Here is a 22,647-nt window from a genome sequence, read left to right on the forward strand (position 1 = left end):
AGCCACAACTATCAGAACTCTAACACGACGCGCACAACTAGTATGTGACTCGACAGACAGCTTATCCGACGAGAACAAATACCTTCACCGTGCTTTTACGAAGAACAACTACATCAACGACTTCATCCGACGAAACACTCACCGACCCACTACCACTACCGAAACAAACGACACCGTAACCCCTACGACTACAGCAACCATACCGTACATAAAAGGCATGTCTGAAAACATCTCGCGCATCTTACTACCCTTCAATATCCGCGTCGCCCACAAAACCATCACCACACTACGTCAGTTACTAACCAACGTTAAAGACAAAGACGAACCGAGGAACAGACAGGGAACGATTTATAAGATCAATTGTTCCGACTGCCAAGCCTCCTACATCGGTGAGACTGGCAGAAACCTCACAACAAGACTGACTGAACACAGACGGGCGACGAGGAAAGGTGATGTCAGCAATCACATTGCTGAACACCATCGACTTACCAACCACAACATTGACTGGGACTCTGCGCAATGCCTAACCTACAGCACTGACTATTTTCTACGACTGACTCTGGAAAGCTGGTTTACTAACTTAGAACAGACTCCCCTAAACAGATGTCAACAACTACACGCCCCATACAAACGACTCATTCACGACATAAACATCACAAACGACCGAAAAAGAACAACCTAGCTTTACCGACAGACCGAAACAGACCAATCACGACCGACTTACGTCACTTGAGTCTTACAGCCAATAACATCACGGCAAAACCAACCGATCATTTCACACGAACTGGAATAAGAACATTCTACTGACAACAATCATTTACTTGACTCTGATGATGACTTCCGCACAGGTTGTCGAAACGTCAGTCACTGCCACCGACAACAGTCCTTCTCAGGACACACTCACCCGGACGATCAGACTACACCTTCACATGTTACCCCCGGGTTCAAACCATTTACTGCTTCACTACTAATGGTAGATATATAATCACTGTTCACCACAGATAAAATATGTTCACTTTTATGGACACCTTTCGTCTGCCTTTCTGTAAAGTCAAGAAAGCCAAGAAAGCTCTCACTACTTGATTATAAATAAATTGCATAACAAATACCGGTAGGCTGAATATGTTTTGTGTTATTGTATAATTCCGCTATGATGCATGTCATTTAGCATTGCAGGTATAACCTACCTTAATAACTTTGCAGAATACACAGCACTCTGTGTCCAATCCTTGCTTACAAAGTTCATTGATATATTTTTTGGCATCACCAACTCTTTGCTTTAGCAGCATTATCAGTGTTTTGTAATCAAGAGTAACTGTCATGAAAAAAGACAAGAAGATAACAAGAAGTTGAAGTTAAAATAGCTACACCAAAGATCTCAAATGCTATACTTTCCTAGATATTTTCTAACACTGCCAAGCATAAAATGGATGCAATAATTACTATCACGTAGCTAGACATGTAACATAAAAACATTGCAAAAATAAAAAATAATAAGATAAAAAAATATAAAGAGTCAAGATTGGCACACACAAATAACCTGAAAATTTAACTTTAAAGTATCTTCCATTAACTACTATTCCAGTTTTCTCAATGGCATCCCTCTGGCGATTTAAATCTTTTATCGTAGAAAAATAGAAATGAAATAAATTATAATACTGTCAAGACCCTATCAAGGAAACAAACCCGACATTTCTCCTAAAGTAGCCATGAAAAGTGATCATAGCTAGAAGACTTAGAGGCTCAGCGTAAAATCAAACTCAGCCAATTATGTGATTTTCCTGCCAAGCAGAGATGAGTTCTGATACACCGTAAAACCAGCATTCACAACAAAACATAAGACAGCAAGCTCACTTTTTCCAATCTGAATAAAAATATAAACGCTATGACTTAACCGGTTCGTCTTAGCTTGGAAATGCTAAGTAACGTTTGCCAAGCTTTTCTTGATCCAGGATCCTCGACTGCAGTTTGAAAAACAGCAGCGTCCAGTCAGGTACTCTGAGAGATTGCAAAAACTGACGGTTACTGTCTCCCAGTATTGTTTCCAACGCTTGCAGTAGGCTGCTGCTGTTAATTTTAGTTTTGTCAAGGATGTCGTTGAGCATTCGCCCCACCTCAGGACCGTGGACCTGACAGCTATGATACACATTTGATCGATGTCCACATATCCTCGCGGCGACCTTCTCCTCAATTTTAACTCTGATGCTGGTCTTACTTACCTAATTCTTTATTTCCTCTAATAGGAATTCTAGCTGACTCCGCGCTTGATTGAGGTCGGCCTTCTGAGTCGATCGTTTTCAATTCGAATAACTGCGGAGGCATCACGAACAGCTTTCAGCTCCTCGCAAAAGTCATCGCTTGGTCGAGTCTTGCTAGTCTCCGTTTTGATTTTAGGCGAATTTATTTTATCGATCAACCAAAGATATCTCACCACTTCTCCTTCTTCGAATTTCTGCCGGAAGATGGTAGAAACAACTCCAAATGGAGAGGCGATGGCCACTTTGTTCTTCTGAACATATCGGCCATCCAAGCTTCCGCCATTTTTTAAAGGTGGACCGTACAAAACGCTTGGAAAATGTGCCACTAACAGGCTACTTCAAAAAACTTGCTGACTCATGCCACATTTCTTGAAATTTAAGATAAACCATTCCCTTGACTCATCTGGAGGAGAATGAAGCAATTCAACCCTTCCAAGTTTGAAGGGATCCATAACTGCACTCGACCGCGGGAAACTAAACATTCCAGCTTTTGCTTAAGCATATTAATATGAAATCCAATCTCCAAATGTCAATAGGCCGATCCAGCCCCTAATAAACAAAAGGCTTCATTGTACCCAGCAAGAACAGAGATTGTACAAACTCAAGCAACTACTCAGATTACTGCGAGCAATTATCGAAAAAGGCTGCCAAGGCGATGATAGAAACTTATCCGGTTTATGACGTCACTCCATAGCAACCAGCCTTTTCGAATATTTGAACTTCCGTTTACCTGTGGCTCGTGATGCCAGTCAAGTACTAGAAAAATGGGTGGGGCGCTGAGGCTGCTCATGATGTCAAGTCTGCATTCATCCGGATTTATAGACCTCGATAAATGGGCTTTTCAGCATTCAATGCTCTGTTTGGCCTGGGAAATAACAAAAGACAGTTCTTCTTTTTCACTGTCCGAACATTCAGCCGACTCTAAGCCTTCCTCAATCTCCCTCATTACAGACGAGACAAGCAACCAGCGGTAACACCTCTCACAATGGGCGTGGCCACAAGTCACAAAATAATTTGGGTCGTCGGGATCATTCAGAGCGTATGCTCTACAGTGGTCAGAGACAGTGGAGCTGAGAATTAATTCACCACTTTCGAAATTCCTCGATCCGCTTTTCTATTTGCTCCATGTTGGAATAAGATTATTGGCACACAGCACTTGGAAATGTTTTACCGCCAGCCAGGTCCGAGTTGACGGCGGTGGTGTGAGCAGATTGTGTCTAAACTCTGCGTCTCGTCCTCGCGGAAAACACCCACTCTAGCAAGTACAAGTTCATTTTCCGTTTTCACTCCAGAAAATGACCAGTGAGAACAATGATTCGAAATATCCTTTGAGCAATTGCGTAAAGTAACAATTTCAAGACTCGTGCTTTTATCTCACCTATCAGACGAGCAGTCTGTTCCAGTTATTCTATGAAAGGAGCATGAGAACGCCATTGCTGAGTTACATAGCGTGCGACAGGCCGTGGGAAGAGTTCCCTATAATTGAATTGGGATCACAACTTGTTTATAAAAAGCAACCATAACAACAATGATAAATAGTTCATTTCAAAGCTTTTAGATCAAGAGTTGCATAGCCCCTAGTGATCAGTGATGAAATCTTGATTCTTCAAACTATAAATTATCTCCAGCTGGCGGCTTAGGTTTAGTATCGAGAGTATCGAGGAACCTCAGTGTAAGTCCGAGTTTAGAGTTGAAAAAAAGGACCTTCCACTGCTGGCTGATGCGCTTCGACTACCGGACACCTTGCACTGTAATCAGAGAACCACTGCCGACAAGTTAGAGGGGCTATGTATTTTGCTCAGGGGAATGTCGTTTCCTTGCCGATATAGCGACATGTTCGCACGATTCGGCCGACCGGTTCCTGAACTTAGCATGATATCAAATACGGTGATGAATTATATTTACGATATACATGGTCACAAACTGTGTCAGTGGGAACATGATCTACTGAATCCACGTGACTTCAACATCTACACGGATGCTATATCGAATAAAGGGGCTGCACTACAAACGTAACGATCTTGCACTTGTCCTTTTGTCATTGAATCCTTGAATAACGGATCTTGTAATCCACTTAGCGCCTCTGCGATCGACAGCCATATTTGCGCTCGGTTGCTCGTTTTCTTCTTTGCTTTAAACGGATTCTGCACTCTGACTTCTTTCATTAGTGCTACGTCGTGCTGTTCAGACCATTCCATAGGCCCACTACATAAAAGAAAAAAGATAGAAGCGAGTGTTACTGTAGGTAGTAGCTGTATAAAATAGTCGATCACATTTCAGCACTAAAAATGAAAAGCTTAATGGCGGGGAAATTAATGCACTTTCTTGAACGTGAAATACGGCAACGACATAAACCTCTCGACAAAAAGAAAACAACTAATAACAAAAACAAACACATGGCAAGATAACTTGCTATTATATAAGTATTTTTCCTGTTCTGGAAAAAACCTCTGCTCGTAGGATAACTAAAAGAATGGCGACAAACAAAAAAAAATTCACGATCAAACAAAACCAAGTAACAGAACCTGCGAAAACTTGTGCCAAACACGAAGTTAGGCACATTTTGTCCCATTTTTAAAAGTTATTGTTTAAGTGCAGATAAAAAACTACTTTCTTATGAAACCTACAATGTACTTACGGGTTTGATTTGACGATTGAAAATGAAGACATGGTGTCAGTCTTGTACTGAGACAGTCCTGAAACACAGCAAAACAACACGCACGGTAAACATCCCACTTTCACGTCTGCGACCTCACGTCAAAAACGTCTGCACATGCGTACTGATTGCGAAGCTCATATTTAAACTTCCGGTTGACGTCCGTGAATCAAAAACGTCCGATGCTTAAGCTCTCTATTATTTCCTGCTCTTACTCCTGCTCCATGAAAACGCTAGTAGATATCTTGTCTAATCTAGGAGATTGACCCCGATTAGGTCATTTCAGGAAAATCAGTCATTTGAGCCGTTTAGATCATTTGAGGAAATTGAGCTTATCGGGTCACTTGCACTAATTAGGTCGAACAGCGATTAACCGAGCGCAAAACGGCTGTGAATGGCAGAATACATGGTATTTTCCAAACGTTAACCGATCAGCAATACATGTAAATGGTAAAACGCCGAAAAATGCGTTTCAACAAATTTTCTCGAACTCACCATCGTGGAAAAATGTTGGAAAATGCATGCGTTCGACCACAAAACTCTTTTTAACATTTCGTTCACCGGGTGAAAAATGGTTGCGAACTGAAGAAAACATGACATTTTCTGTACGTTACACGAACGGCAAACCCAGGAAAACATTACGTTTTCCTCTATTTATACACATTAACCTTCCCGGAAAATGCGTATTTTCAGCCGTTAATTCAGGTGAATACGTTGTTGTTCACTCGAGAAATGCCAATGAACAAAACGAAAACAAACTGTTTGCCATGGGCTAACCCAGCGGTTAATGCCGGAAAATAAATTGTTTTCGGCGAAGAAAAACTAACGAATAACTAAACGGTTACTAGGATTTACCGATGCGAAAACACACAGAGAACGTCCGGTTTTCCCTTAGCAAAACACAAGTAAACGTTAGTAGAATGCAGCGTTTTCCGTGAGTTCAACCTTCGTTTTCCATAAGGTGAACGCTAGTTTGTTTTTCCATGTGTGTTTTTTGTATGTAATGCTTGTTGTATGGGTTATTAAGACCCTGGTTTGTTGTTATTGTTGTTTTTTGTTTTTTTGTTTTATCTTATTTTAGATCAAATTGTGCCATTAAAACGGTCCTTCCTCTAGAGGTATTGGCTCTTTAGTCCTCTGTTGGACTGAACAATGGCTAATTCTTTGTTTACTGCTTCCAATTTTTAATTATCCCAGACCCCCTTTTGCTTACTATTGATAAAAAAAGTCTATTTTAGTACAAATTTGGCAAAGGGCGTACAGCCAGTCACTTAGCGGGAACATGAATATTTTACTTACAGTTCAGTCAACTTCCTGTTGTTACTGAAGAGTCCAGCTGGTAGCTCTGCTATCTCATTGTCCTGTAAGTACCTACAAAAAGACGTTTATCCTGAATTTACGGTCTGTTTTAAGTGAATATTTCAGGTTCATAGTCAGTTTGTGGTTAAAGTAGTGAGTGTCGAATGTTAACATAGAACAGAAACCCAATGGTGTTTATAGGGCAGCAATTTTTTAGCTACATAATCGTTCCCAAAACTATATTGACTCTTGCTACTCGTTTCTATTCAATTTTGCTATTCGTACCGGTTTTTACTGGTCTTACTGATGTATGATACCACAAGAAGATGTTGCGAAGCAATTTTCCTTAAGGCTAGGTTTTTACCCGCTTTACAGGTTTATTTCATAAAGGTTTGTGGTGTCGTCAATGTTCTTTGTGTCAAAAAGATACTAAACGGCTGTGCTAGGTCATATAGGGGTAAAGGGGAGAGCAGGTGTCTGGGTTTTGTCTATCTGTGTACTAGGAAAGGGGGACTCCAGAAGCTAGCACTAGATCAAACACTCTTACTAGAAAAGTTCTGGAGAACATGAGCTGGAGCTATTGGAACTGAGCTCCATTTGGAAGGGAAGTGGCCTCTTTCTTTCATTCGTTGTCAAAGTGTAAGATTTTTATCAACAACTCGGGGCTATGCACTTTGTTGGTTATTCATCATCTCACATTCGACTTGCTCCCATAATATAATTGTTAACTAGCATTTAGATAATTTTGGTGCTGTCATTAAACACCCCGAAAGGTACCCCCATTATCTCTGTAATAAATCGTCTGACGAAACCAGAGGCTTGGGACGAAACTCCGCAGAAATATATATTAAACAAACATGTGTTTGAGTAACCACAACATTCTGATTAAATAAAACTTGAGAAACTTCTTAGAATTCCATACTGAGGGATAACAAATTGCCTTGAACGAAAAATCCAAAACAGTAAACAAATCCATAAAAACAAAACAACCAAACATGCACGAGAAAAATTGTCAACGTCAATTTTTCGGTGTCAAGGTTAAAGTTCTTTGACCTGATTGACTAATTTGTAAAATTAGAATAACAAAGAATACAAAAAGAATACAAAAGGGAGGAGGAAAATTGCAATTTAAAATTTAAAAAAAGAAGACATTTTTTACAATCTGATTGTTACCCAATCCCTACAGGAATATTTTCCTGGAAAGAAGTCGTACATCTGAAGCACTGTTGCCATGACGTAACATTCTCTTGTATTTACAACTTTTTTTCACACTTTTGGAAAGGGAAAAAAACTCGCTGAGGACCTAACAAAGAACAATAAATACTTTACGCAAAAACTTTCCAGGAAAAATGTTATCCTTTCAAGTGAGAATAAATATAACGTAAGAATCTTCACTTACAGCTTCTGCAGCTCAACCAGTGAAGTAAACACGTCACCAGGTAACTTCACAATCTTGTTATTACGTAACCTCCTACAGAGTCATTCATGTTTTCCACAAATGGAACATTATCAGACGAATAATATATAATTACATCCAAGACATAAAATAGGCCATAAAAAGGTCAATATTATTTAGTTGGTCTTAACTGACACTCTCTAAGCCAGCCTAAGCTCAATGAATTCCTTAGTCTCAACACTGAGGACAACCACAAGTATGGTCTGGTGCACTTAATCTCGAGCACTTGACACTGAAAAAAATGCCAACCAACTGTAAGTGGTATATGCCACAAAAACGAGAAGCCCAACTACACCTACCACTGTACGATAGTTCGCTCTATTTTAATATCAAGCAGTACATTTCGCCACTGGAAAGCGCAGCTACTCATTTATTACCACAAAGTGCATGGTGATATGTCGTCTTTCAACTGCATGCATTTTAATTTAGTGGATCAAACTTTTTATTCCCTGCTTTGGAGAATGATAATTCCCCAGCCTATCAAGCCTGATTATTTTTTTAAAGATCTATGCTTAAATAGTAAAGTTGGTTTCTTTAGAGAGTGCAATGGTTTGTTAATTAGTATGTAAACATCCCTGGCCTCGTTTTGTTTGCCATGAAAAAAGGGCCATTTCAGCCAGCAGAAATTTGTGCTTGAAATTTGCAAATAGCCAAAAGGCAGGCAATTGGCGGGCAGATTAAAAAAAGAATTATCATGCTAGTCTTTAAATCCTTGAGTTTAACTTACAGGTTTAACAACTTGAAGTTGGTATGGAGGGCTCCGGGTGGTAGCTCTGCTATCTGATTGTCATGTAAGGACCTGCGTCAAGGATGTGCCAAGAATTTAAGGTTTGACCTTAGCTTTAAACCCATCAGAACTCCATTGGAGGCCCTATTTTAATTTCAAGTCTTGGGAATATAAATTTCCCAGCCTTTCAAGCCTGATTATTGTTGTAGAGATCTGTGCTTAAATAGTAAAGTCGAGAGAGTGCTACGAATGTAACATTTGATCTAGATTTTTAAAACTAATCAGAGCCAGCTTGCAATGAAATTACAAGGTGCTCTTGTCATGGAACAGCGACCCAATCAATAAGTAGATTATTATTACTAATATTTATGCGGCTATTCACATCATCATAACTGTTTTGATTCTTGTGTTCAGTCGGTCGTTTGTGGAAAGTCTTGCCAGTCAAGTTGACAATGAAGCAAGACGATTGGACAAGTGATGTTGTAAACCAGTAATGACTAAAGCTTGATTTGTACTAGCTCTAATATATTAATTCACAGATTATAGTGACATTGTCATCGCTTTCTATGTCCCGCAGATATTGCTAAAGGGATATGGAGTGTCGTAAGAAAATAAATAGGCACTGGGTTCAGGGGGCTGAGATTTTCGCACCGGAAAAGAGCGAGACCAAGAAGTGGGGAGAAAAGTTACTCCTGGTATCAGACTGAGAAAAGAGTACTGCAGTACGTATACACATTATTTAAAAGGGTTTATAAAGTCCCTCGAAGTTCAAAGAAACAGTTATTGAATCAAATTGTCCAATGGCCCATTATTTACAATTCAGGATATGCATTCATTGTATGCAAAAAGGCCAAATCGATTATTATCTCTCATGATTGCTTATGTTCGTGGAAAAACCCCATAAAAAGGTGTTCCGCTGACCTGTTTGAAACCATATTTCTGCTAAAATATCCTATATATCCTGAACAATCCATCAAATTTTTTACCTCATGAATGTCTTACTTACAGTTCAGTCAACTCGGAGTTGTTATTGAAGACTCCAGCTGGTAGCTTCTTGATTTGATTTCCATTTAAGTACCCAAGAAATGGACAAAACTGAACCTAAGAACGCTCCTTAATGGATAATTATGATTCCTACTGTGAGTCTATGTTATTTACCCTTTTGACCATTTTTTGTTTAAATTGGGCTAGATAAACTAACGGGCTCTCTGCTCAGGGAAGAGAGAAAATTTTCCCTATCCTCGGAGAGGATTGACGGTTTTGTCACAAAGCGCTTCGCCCGGTAAGACAATACCGGGCTCTACTGATCAAGGGTGGTGTGCATCATACGGTAAGCACTAGTCCGTGTGATTTGGTTTTCTGTAGGCACTGCATGGTGTTCAGGCGTCTGTCTGGTTCCTTCGTAACTGACGTGTCAAGAAAGGCGATCTTAGTGTGAGTCTATGTCATTTGTCCTTTTCAAATATTTTCTGTTTAAATTGAGTTATAGATAAACTAAACTAGAAATAGGTTTAAAATACCAGTTAACTGAAAAGTCTCATGAAGTCTCCTTATGTTGTTACTTAGCTTTTCCCTCTGGAGAAAAGGGGAGGGTTGCGTTTTTCCTCCTTAGGATGGCTTATCTTCTGCTCTGCCAAAGATGTCTGACTGGGCATTTCTTGAAACTACGGAAAATATCTGCACGCTTGATACGTTTAGAGAGTTATGGTCTATGATGTGTTGTACGTGATGTTGTAAACCAGTTATGTCTAAGGCTTGATTTGTACTAGCTCTAATAATTTAGGTCATAAACTATAATCACATCGCTATCTGCTTCTGTCTCACGCAGATATTACTATAGGACTATGGAGTGTCCTAAGAAAATAAATGGGCACTGGGGCGAGGGAGGCTGAGATTTATCTATTTTCGTAAGGGACAAGAGCAAAACAAGGAGCTGGGAAAAACAGTAACCCCTGGTGTCGGACTGAGAAAATAGTATTGTAGTACTCTTATAGTCATTTAAAACATTTTATGGAGTCCCTCTGAACTCGAAGAAACAATTCTTAAATCATTTTTTCGAATGCCCCATTTTCTTCAGTACAGCATATGCATACCTTGTATGCCGAGAAATCCAAGTGGACTATTTTTTATTGTGATTGCTTTTGTTAGGGGAAAAATTACATGAAAGGTGATCCGCTAACTTGTTTTGAAACGTAGTGGGATTAGTTACGATTGATAAAATACAACACCGTGATTTTAAGATTAAGGTCAACTTGTCTTTCTCAACAATTCTCTCTTTAATTCTTATTGGGACTGATAATATTACCTTGGACTGGGTGATCATATGGGTTGAATAAACTTGATTGATATAACGGAAATTGTGTTCCTCCAACCCCTTTTTCTTTTTAAAGTAGTGGGATTGATAACAATGGCAAAGGGATTTCGAATCCTACCAATCAAGCGTGTAATAGGGTCTGTATTAGTCGCTTAAAAAATGTGTCGTGAAGCAGACAATAGGTTTTTTTTTAACTTGCAACTCTTGCAGTGTGATAGATCGACCAAATAAATCTCCACGCAGTTTCTTGATTGTGTTATTAATGAAAAAAATTTTTCTAACATTACTTTATTGTTACCAGTCATGGAGATGTGTTCGCAAATGCAAATGAAGTAGGTGCCCTAAGAGGGCGGACTTGGTCACCAGTGATGGTTAAGAAATGTTATTCAAGTCACCTGCAATTAATGAAAAAAGATACTCTCCTCTGATTAACTCACACGCTCTAAAAATCATTCCACTCTCTTGTAATCACGTATTATCCCTTTCGAGGACCCCTGAGCTTAAATACTCCTAAATTAACTTTCCTTCTCGTCAATAAGTTTCTAAATGACTTATTAAACGTACTTAATGAAATATTAAAGACTAGCAAAAACTAACGATAAAAACCGACGTTTCGGTGTCATCATGACGCCATTGTCAAGGAGAAATAAAAAATAAAGTTTGTGGCAAGGTGTAACACTAAGTTAGCATAAATATGTTACGAGCTAATTAAACAAATACTTTTGCGCGAATTGAGTCGCTTTGCACGTTCAGAGTGGGTTTTAAGTCTCTGATGAAAAGCATTTCGTTCACGAAACAATCGAACTTGTTACTACACTTTTTCAGAATGCTAAAACGTTTCAGTAGGTCTTTCGGGACTTCGCTGTGCCGTTCGTGGTAGTGTTTATATATTGAAGATGCCTTTCGTTTATGTCCATCCACGCGTGTGTGTAAGTGTCCGCGTGTATAGCCCACATAACCCGCATCACACAGGTCACATTGAAATTGATAAACGGCGCGTTGTTGGTTGACAATCTGTGGCTTGATTTCTCGTACTTTAAGATCTTGGCCAACTTTGCGGCTTACAAATACTGGCTGGACAGTTGTCTGCACCTTCGTGCTAAGATTCTTGACCTCTTTCATAATTCTCATAATCTGCTGATTCCTGATCTTTGAAAGGTGTGACCACACGAACAATGGATATTGGTTCTTTGGGCGTCTGTGTGGGCTGCGTACCAACAGTTCTTGATTGTAAGAAGGTGTTAATGGTAGAATTTACCACGCGTTCTGGGTATTTAATCCGTGCGAAAACTTTCTTTAGGCGATCACACTCATCGGAGAAATGGGCCCAGGAGGAAGATATTCGGTGTGCGCGATCCAGCATAGTTTTCAGCAAGCTCCGTTTGTAGCGATTGTCTACATGGCTTTGGTAGTGTAATAGTAGGCCCGTGTTTGTTGGTTTCACATATACCTTGGTTTCAATCCGAGGTGCATGGTTGAGTAGTTCGGTGCCAAGGAAAGGAAGCTTGCTGTTCTTCTCCACCTCCATGGTGAATTTGACCGAAGTGTGGGCGCTGTTGAGGGTATGCAAGAAGGTAGTTGCTGTTGCAAGATCAGGCATTACAGTGAGTGTATCATCAACATATCGACGATAATAGGATGGGAGTTTTCTTTGTCGCTCAAGGGTATCTTCGATGGATGACATGAAGGCCTTTGCTAATAAGGGCCCGAGAGGGGACCCCATAGCAACGCCATCTGTCTGTTCGTATAGAGCTCCGTTAAATTGAAAGAGTTGGCCTTTGGTGGCTACGTTTAGGAGGTCAATAAGATCTGTTCTGGTAAGGGCAAGATTGTGGGTAGTATTGAACCAATTGTTCGAAAAGGCTAAAGGATATATCCTTAATCCTTAATCCTTAATCTAATGTCTTCTCTGGTTTACAAAACCTAAGTTTTTTTTAGCCCTGATGGAATTTAAAGAGACCGTAGCATACTTTCATTATCAAAATAAAATAGCGCTATTTCGCTTCCGAGTAACTTAGTGCGGCTGCTACTAGCCAGCAATCTCTTAAGCAGAAAAGAACGATTGTTGTGGGCTTCGCCGGGTTAATTGTTTTTTTTTTTTTTTTTTTTACCAAAATCTATGAGCGATGTCTAGTTACTTTCTCGAATTTTGTCATACTTTTTATCAATTGGTAACAGGACTTCTTGCTTCGCGGTTGTCCTATTTTGTTGATCGATCGTATGATTACAGACCGAATTGGACTCCTGACTTGGTCAGATATTAACGCCTGAGTGTATTATGTACAGGCGAGTCTACCCGGAGCCGTCATTTAAAAATCCAGGTGGCAACTCCTTGACTTTGTTTCTATACAAGTAACGAAATTGGCAAAGCTGAAAGGGTAATCATAATTTTAGAGTGTGGTTTATGCTACTGTGTTCTTTTGAGCATCATTTTTCAATTTGGTTAGTAAAAAATTTAACTAGGAATGACTGGACCTGGAGTTCTTAGGAGTAGAGGTTTTAAATTATCTTTTCGAATGGCCGAGTTTCTGCAGTTCAGCGATTCCACTAAAAACCTTACAAGAATGAAAGATTACGCCATTATCATTATTGGGAAGCACTGGATAAGTTATGGTTATTGACTTCCTGAAAAGGGGGAGAGGGATGGCATAACAGTTCAACTCGTTATGTACATTGATAGATATGATACTTGTTCACGTACCATTCACGAGTTTTATGGTTGCGTTTGGCAGGGATGTCCTAGATGCTTTCCAGATCGTGGTGAAGGCTGGTGAACATCTCGACCACACCATAGGAGAACTTTGGGAACTCACCCATGGTAAGAATTCACGAGGTTTGCCACTTTCCCAAAGATTAAAGAGTCAAGAGACGTTTTGCCAATTGTGTCAACACCTGGCTGAAAATTAATCAAGAGGCTAGCCGTTGACCATCGTGGGTGACAATGCGAGAATTCCGATCCAGGCCCGGTATATGCGAGAGTATAAGGAGCGGGAGAAAATCAAGTTAGGTTCTGAGCAGATTCAGAAGAACCCTGGTCGTAAAACGGTGGCTTTATTGATTTTAAACTCCTTCTGGGGCAAGTTTGGGGAACGCCTCAACGAATCCACAACCCAACAAATTACAACTCCATACGAACTGTTTCAACCGGTGAACAACCCTCTCTTGAACATACCATGTTTTCGTATTTCGTCTAAACTATCGGCGATAAAGAAGGAGAAGCAACAAGAGACGGAAACCTAAGAACATTGTGCAGATCACTTGGTAAATATGACAAGGCCTGAGAGTGTCAGGAGGAGACACTCTCAGTCAGAATAGAAATCGGCGGAAAAAAAGGGAAGCGGGAAGCCACGGAAACTTCCTGAACTAGGAGGTCGTGCTTATAAATGTCTAGGACGAAACTAAGCGCCCTCTTGCAGATGAGAGACGCAATTTAGATGTAGTCACGCTTTGTCAGAGAAGCCTCCAGTAAAGAAGTCAAAACTGTGAAACTAGTCAAACAATACGGACTGCGGGTCTTTAACAAGCGGGTAGTGAACAGAGAGAATTTCATTTCGTATCCTTATGGATATGCACGACTGCCTTTGGACGAAGATGTGGACAAGAGCAATGTAGATACGTTAAGTAATCAGTAAGATAAAGAAACAATGCTTCGATTTTATGTTTTCGGTTTTTTAAAAGAACCGTGCATGAGAGATTGAAGTTTTACAGCTCGAATGACGTTCGAGTGTGCTAAGGGACGTGATTTTCATGTTGCCATTGGTGCAATACACGTTTGACGACTTAGTATAGTTACATTTTTGAGAATTTATAATAACGAGGTTTATTAATTATGGGTTGACTGCTCGTTTTACAACCTGAGTGGATTTTTAGCTTGTATAATTTTCTTTGCTATTTGCTCCATCAAGGTCGTCTTGCCCGCCAAGTTGCTGATAGCTTTCACCACCTTGTCATCAGCAACGCACCTGTTTTATAAACTCTTAGCCTTGGCACAGTCGAAGTCATGTTGTTTGGCAACTCAGTCCAGCCTGTTAATATCAGGATCTCCTTGAGTCAATCTCTTTTATAAATTCGTTCCAGGTCCCAGATGTTGATGCCATTTCTTTACTGAGGGAGAGTAAGGGTGGAATTCTACAACCAGAACTCAAGAAATATTCTTTGATCTCTTCTACGAAGAGATAGCCGAAAATCGATGTTACTTGTAAAAACGTCTCATTACCCAGAGAAAACGTTCCTGAAGAGCATTCTCCTCAGGAGCATAAAAAAATGCTGGCAATTGCAAATATCTCCAGTATTCCATTTATGCTTACTGACGTAAGCTCTGCTGCTGTAAGACATCTTCTGCCCTTATAAGACCTATCAGAGCTATTTGCTCAATTGGTAAGAGCGCCGGATTGTGTTGTGCGAGAGGTGGAGGGTTCGAGCCCCGCCCGGATCAATACTCATGGTCATAAAATAACTAAGGGGTATTTCCTACCTTTCTATAATAAGAAATGGATAGATAATCTAGTCTTCTCGGATAAGGACGAATAAACCGTAGGCCCCGTCTCCTGCAGGGTTAGGGGTAGTAGACGTTAATTTTTTACGCACGAGACTACTGTGTGGTGGATGTCCTCCCCTGGGGAGGACATCCACCACACAGAAAAACAGAAAAACACACAAAAAAACACACAAAACCCCTGGGGAGGACATCCACCACACACCTGAAAAGCCCTTTTGGGGAGTGGTCAATTTAACTTATGTAACCTATGTAAAAATTTGATAAGGTTGTACTTGTGTGATGATCAGGGATGGAGGTACAAGTCATAAACCAAATTAAAAACTTAGACAAGAAAGTCTGCAGAATTGTAGGCCGGACAATTTGCAGGCTCGGATATAAATTTTTCGTATTTACTTTCTAGACCAGACTTGTTAGCATGTACAGTTTGTTTCCCAATTCAGGCCTACTCTGGGGTCTTAAGTCCCCATAACTTTGGGCGACTTTGAGCAATTTAAGGCGACTTAAGGCGACTTTAGCAAAATTGGCAAAAAGAACTTGCAACTTTAGGCGATTTAAGTCGACTGAAGGTGACTTAAGGTAATTCATGATATAAACATTAAAAAAAATGCAATAAAAAAGTGCGGTCACCTTTCTTGTTTACGCGTCAGCGGGCTCTTAAAATGGTGTATTTTTACCGCTTGTGCATTAAAAATTCGAAACAGAATCACCTTTATATATAATTTAGCCTTGGTAACTTGAAACACAAAATTTTATTTTGAAATTAAAGCTTCTTTTATCAAAATAAGGAGCATTGCTTCTTTTTAGCTGTTTTTGATCGCCGCCTGGTTCTGGGGATTTTGCACTTTTTCGGACAGTTTCGTGGTCAGCTTGAACTCCTCGCCTTAGCCAAAACACACCAAGTACGGAGCTATTTTCCAAAAAAAATCATGTTCTACTATCAAACTTTTTTCCTTCTTCAAATATATTCCTTATTAGACTGTTCATAGCAAATAACAAAAAAACAAAAAAAAAAAACAACAGCAACAACAACAAAAAAAACCGGGTGTCACCGTGCTTGTCTCCTCACAAACTGCCGTGAAAGGTAGACATGGTTTTGAGATCACAGTCAGGATAGAGAATATGCACGCTGAGGACTGGGACGAGACAAAAAAAGGCGCCCATCGTCTTGGAAGTATGCACTCGATATTAAGTTTGTTTTCGGTTGTTTTCATGTGTTTGATATCACCAATACAGAAATTCATACTTGGAATGCGTGCAAAAATAACAGATATGAGGTAAGTCAAGATTTGATGTGATTTTGAAGCTAAAAACCTTTAGTTGAAATTTTTTTGTAGCGCTGGCGTTTTGTTGACTCCAGTGAGCTACGTTTCAATATTTTTTCCTTTGGGGAAATAAAGGCTTGCCAAAGACACTTGAAGAAAAGACTGTTGATTCCTACTCTTTTTATGTTTTCTTGTTTGGTTTCTATACACAGCAAAATGGGAATTCTTCACCCATCACTCAAACAGGAGTTTTTAATTAAAAACTATTTAAAGAGGGAGCCCAGCTCGCCATAGCGGTTTTCAGTGAGGCCCTTAAAATTAACAATGTATAAAATAGGTAATCACGTAATTAATAAGTCAAACTCACGGTGGAAATATGAAATATCGAAAAGTGATATCTACAGTACAATGTAGTATACTCTGAAAAATACAAACTGTACTTTAAAATTTGCTTTTTATACTTCACTGAGAACCACACTTCAATGTCTCACTGATCCTCATTCTGACTACTACATTTTCTGTGCAAAAATTATTTCAAAACACTAATTGCACAAATCACAATCTTAATTTGCATTATTTATAGAGTACAGACATATTTGCGCCAGCACCTGCTTGTTTGAGGAGACTTTAGGTTTGTTGTCAAACCTCTCCATCAGAACTTGCTTCACCCCTTCTTCCTTGCCTCTTTGGCATACCACTTGTAGGTGAGGGAGACCCAAACCTGAGCTTGTACACTTAATGGCCATTGAGGCTAAAATGTTCTCCTCTCTAACTAATGGCTGCACGGTATTAACCAGAAGTTTCTTTTCTTTTAGGAGCTTCTGATAGGATGCCACCCATGAAACTTTGAATCTGTGCTGTTGTAGCAGTTTGACCTTTGGAACCTTGTCCACTAGCTGGTAGAGTGTTTGCACATCTGCAAGAGCATTGTGAGCCTCATAGGATTTACACAGAAGATCTTGTACAAGGTTTTCTTGGCTATGGGATTTCCTTTCAAGAAGCAATTCCCTAAATGCTGGAAGAGAGTCCGTAAAGCCAGAAACTGTTTTAACTAAGTCCTCCATGACTCCAATTTTCTCTGCTGCTTGAACCAAGAACCTGGCATCAAAGGATTTGCAATTGTGTACAACTAAAATGCAAGGCATTCTTGATTTTCAATTTTCAATTAAGGTCTTCAGGGCCACATCAGTTGCAATGGCATCAGTGATTGGCTTCCCATCATAAAACAGTATTCCTCTTTGGAGGGTAAGTTTGTTCACAGCAGATGCTTCTGGTGATATTACATTACAAGGCTTCAAATAAATAGAGAAATCTTTACCATCTGTTGCTGGAATTTGTAGGATTTCAGCATCATTACCTGTTTTACGATATTGTAATCCAATTATTACTTGATAAAGATAATTATTACAAAGAAAAATGTCATAAAAAAGGTTACTGCATCTATGCAGGGTATATCTAAAATAAAAATAGAAGGAGTGATTCTGAATACCTGTCCTGCTAATCTGCATCTCACCTATTTTGTTTAAAGTGCACCTAAACCCAAAATTTTTTTTAGCTTAACAAAAAAGGGTTTTTTTTTGGAGTATTTCTATGCAAAATTTTTTTATTTGCTCAAATCTTCAATTATCAGTGCCCAGTCAAAATACAGAAAATCGGCTGCCATCTTGGCTCACAACCGAGTTTAAAGAGGAATGGTTCTTTAGTTGGTAATGTGACGTCAACTCGAGAACACGAAAGTCTGCATTTCACACATTTTCACTTGTTTGGGAAGGTTGTCGTCGATATTGTCTGAAATATGCCGACTAGGTGTGTTGTATGAGGAATGTATGAAGCGCGATACCCTCTTGCAAATTACGCACGTTGCTATATAGTCCTATGTCCAACACACTCAGTCGGCATATTTTCGGACAATATCAACTACAACCTTCCCAAACAAATGAAAATGTGCCAAATGTAGACTTTCGTGTTCTCGATTTGACGTCACATTACCCGCAAGAACCATTCCTCTTTAAACTCAGTTGTGAGCCAAGATGGTGGCTGATTTTCCTAATTTTGACTGGGCACAGAAAATCGAAGATTTGAGCAAATCAAAAGGTTTTTGCAAAGAAATACTCCAGAAAATCCCCTTATTTCATTAAGCGAAAAAAATTTTTGGGTTTAGGTGCACTTTAAGAACAAGGCATGATAAAACAAAGGAGTCTAGGTGATGCAAATTATCAGGATGAGTATTCAGCAATCTAGCAAAATATGAAAACAATTCCATCATTAAATATAATTATTCTCTAATGTGCAATTCAGAAATACTATGCTAAGACAAACATCATTATATTCACTTTGTTACATTTTTACTAAACTCCACCCTGCAAAGCTACTTTCCCCTTCCAGATGTTTCCAAATCAAATATGATTTGATGGTAGTCTTTGGTCAGTGATACTTTCTCAATCTTTGAGGCTGCAGGTGGTACTGGAATTTCCTGAGCAGCATTGTGTCCATCAAAGCCCAATCCACAACTATACTGTTGCCCTTCTCTGTTCTCAAGCTGTTTTGTCTTTTTTAACTGCTTCTCTTTCTTCTCAATTCTTTTCTTTGTGTACTCTCTTGTTTACTGTTTCTCTTTCAAACTTAGAGTTTTTCTTGTCCATTTTCTTTGCAAACTTTAAAGAAATGGAACCTGGAGATAGTTGTGTCTTCATAAAAGCCTAAGAGAAATTCACCACTCTTAGTGAAAAACATATTCTTAGTTATAATATAGTGATGTTTTACTGATTTGTTTTTTTTTGTGACTTATGATATGCAACGTACTGGTAATACAACACTGGACATGGTGGATAATGAGTAATGTTCAAATTATGGATCTCACAAATTGGGAAGTGTACAAAATGCTCATAATATTATATCTGCTCACCTGAGAAACATTAGATTGGCCTAAGTTCTTTTGGCCAACAGCACATGCAACACCAGAAGTCATTGAGATCCATAGTGTCAGGTCTTTGGAGCTTTGCTTCCTATAGTGTTGTTGAGTGCTTCATTTACCTGGTTCGACCCAAGGGGAGCTAGCTTCTTGGTATTTGAAGCATAAATCTAAATTTAAGAAACAAATATTTTTATTCACTAAAATTTGGTATCTCATAAAAGCTTGTGAAACTGAGAAAGAGCTAGGTTGATAGTCCCCTAACACTTATAACTTTATCCCTCGCAGTTATTAATTAGAGTACAGTCATAAGCACTAACACTATTTTCTAAGAGTTGTGTTCCTCTACTACATGTAAAATGGTGGGAATTGGGAATTTGTGAGGAGCGAGCTGTGCCACCATACATGTACACTGTACTTACTTCTAGGATCTTTTCCAGGGACTGCCTCAAGCTCTTGTCCATCAGATCCTTGCCATGGGGAAGGCCTCTGTGTTTGTAGGATGCATTATTTTTTTAAGTAGCCACACCAGTTGCCACAGGAAGAATGGTCACCATAAGCATGGGGCACAATAGACTTCAGATCATTTCGCACACCTTCTTCATCATCCTTTCTCTGCTTTAGTGCGTAACCAAAGCATCGCTGGAAATACTGTATCATCATATCTGTCAGGCTTTTGTTTTGGGTCTTGATACCGTATAGTGAGCTACCAAAGGATCTTTCAGCATGGACAACAAGAACAGATACAACTACATTTTTTTCTCCACGACTGTTAGGCAGAGAAAAACCACAAAAATTAATTTTTTTGCCATAAAAAGTGAGGGCATTCAAACTACACCAACGGATCATCTTAAAGTATTTTCTTTTCTGCATTTTCATGTTTGCTTTCTTGTCAAACTTTGAATCCTTATTACCAAGGGTGTAAGGTATTGTAAAGCTTTCCACTGTTTATGGCTCAAGTTTCATTACTGTAAAACTGATATCATAAGAACAGATTCCTCAAGTCTCTCATAACAGCAATAAACTGTGAACTTAACATGTTAACAACTATTATTATAATTGTTATTTCATTCTTTTTTTTTACTCTTACATACCTGGTTAGTAATTACCTTTTGACTAGATCAACACAAACATCAGCTTCCATAGCTTTTGATGAGCCTTTCCAGTTGAGCCTGCAGTCATGTACGCAAGGGTTATTTGACTGTCTGCTGGCAGTTTCACATGTTGCACTCCTTTACAAAAGACATTGTGGGTAAAGGTCCTGGGTAACACTTTCAATAGGAGGCAAATATGGGTGAAGTCATGTGTCGAATGATTCTGTACTTTTTTCGTCGAATTGAAAAAACACCATAGCTCTTGTCGTTTACAACAAGGTGCTAGTAGACAAAATATATGTATATACATTACCTTTTTGACCTTGAACCATAGCAAATCACCTTGCCAGTTTTTAGGCCCACCATGGAGCCAACACCTAGTGGTGAAAGTAAGGATATATTTTATTCATTTGTTTAATTAACTTTGACTATTGGCTGACACGAGAACTGTCAGGAAGCTAAAGAACAATCCGGAGAAAAAAATAGCAGCTTTCTATGAAAATGCATATCCAGATGCCCCCTTTTCAATTCTTTCAAATGTAGAATTTGCAGTCTACCTGTTAGGCTGTTGTGGGCTTTTCCCCTTTTTTGCCATCCTATGTCATATGACACTCCTGTCTCCACATTTTCCTTTTCACTATCATCTTTCCACAGGTTTCTTTCGCTTTCTAAACTTTACAGACATGATTGCTTTGCCAACTTTTCAATTTGGGGCCCTACTTCCCTCTCGCGAGCCTTCAGCGTGGACTCTCCAAGTGATGGTATATTAATGGATGACAACAACTCGTTTACGTGGGTAGGACCTATTCCTTCGTGCAGCATCCCTATAAATATGTCCATTCAACATATCGAGAAATTGGCTAGATGTTAGATGGATGCTGGAAAACAATATTTTTAGCAACGTTAAATGTAAACAAACCTGCAGCGAGCTTCGTGTTTACATTAAAGATTGGTCTCCCTCGCGTTGTTCCGGTACTACGGTGGGTCTTGTTTGTTCGACCAATATTTGTCTCTCCACACTCACAGTTTGAACAGCATATGTAGAGTAGTGATCCTAGCCCAGACACTGTTTCTTTTATGCAGTCGGAGAGCCGTAGAGCTGTTCCACAGGCTTCAGAGCCTCCATCCAAAGCCTCAGCGAGGACATTTAATTCTACAACTCGACAGCCGCGAAGTGGAAATCCACTGCAGACATCCGGATCACGCACATTCTTTTAATTTTTTTGTTTTTCAAGAGCAGACCAGGAACCTTTCAGCCAGTTTGCGGCATCCTTATTACGAATAAAAGCTTTCGCTTTGCAAAAGCGGCCCTTGCCCTTCTCACGCTAGCGGGAAGAACGGCCGCCTTCTTGGACGTTGCAATGTTATTCACAGAAACGGTTGCTTAGTGCAAAACAAGAAGGTCTTTTAGCACTACTGTACTGTTGTCATGGCAACAGATAATGCCTGACGAGCCCCCTTAAAATATTGCCCTAAGATAGTGTTATGCATATGTCAAGGCATTAACTTGATGATAAGTTTGACAGTCCTGATATCTTTTACTGATTGGCATTTGCTGTTAATTGTGGAAAACCCTTTCGAGCCTCCTTAAGTAAATTTGTCCTCCTGCTGAAGAATTGTTTATAGGTATTGTGGTCGATGCTGTAACCTTTGACTGGGTAAATTTGCCTCTGTTCAACTCACATGCTCTAACAACCATGCCACTCTCTTTCAATCGCATAATTATTATGGTTGTCGAAGACCTCTCAGCCTAAACACCTCAGACTCAGCTTTAACAAAAATTGCAGCCTTACAAACTGTCTCTGATGCAAGAAATCAAAGAAGGAGCTTAGAACCGAAGTTAATGAGATTGCACTGTTAATAAAGAGATTTTTAGGTCATAAGAAACACCTAAGAAATGGAAATAAATTAGATTGAACATGTACTTAGCGGGTAATTATGATTCCCAGACTGAGTCTGTATTATTATGTCCTTTAGAAAAGAGCTTGGGAACTAGAACTAATTAAAAGTTTTGGAGGTAGCATTTTATAAAAAAGGGAAAGTGTTTTATTAGGGTTTCCTGATCACGCGGAAAGTGGAAAATCACCCATATATTTATTTTATCTTTCTTTTGCTTCATTAACACATACACATTTTGCTAGCCAATGTAATGAGAGGTGTTTTCATTTTAAT

The 22,647-nt window shown here is 39.3% G+C and overlaps 1 long non-coding RNA gene and 1 pseudogene across 1 annotated transcript; both read right to left on the bottom strand.

Moving 5' to 3' along the window:
- Positions 1–4,222: 4,222 nt before the first annotated feature.
- On the bottom strand, positions 4,223–5,116 carry LOC148731227 (uncharacterized). The gene is made up of 2 exons (XR_016001349.1): positions 4,897–5,116; positions 4,223–4,463 (listed from the first exon to the last, which is right to left on the bottom strand). It is a non-coding gene; the product is annotated as an uncharacterized LOC148731227 (long non-coding RNA).
- An 11,542-nt stretch (positions 5,117–16,658) lies between these two features.
- Positions 16,659–22,195, bottom strand: LOC148731228 (uncharacterized; annotated as a pseudogene).
- Between the last annotated feature and the right edge of the window lie 452 nt (positions 22,196–22,647).

Source organism: Stylophora pistillata, chromosome 5 (assembly GCF_964205215.1).
Source record: "Stylophora pistillata chromosome 5, jaStyPist1.2, whole genome shotgun sequence".
Lineage (NCBI taxonomy): Eukaryota > Metazoa > Cnidaria > Anthozoa > Scleractinia > Pocilloporidae > Stylophora > Stylophora pistillata.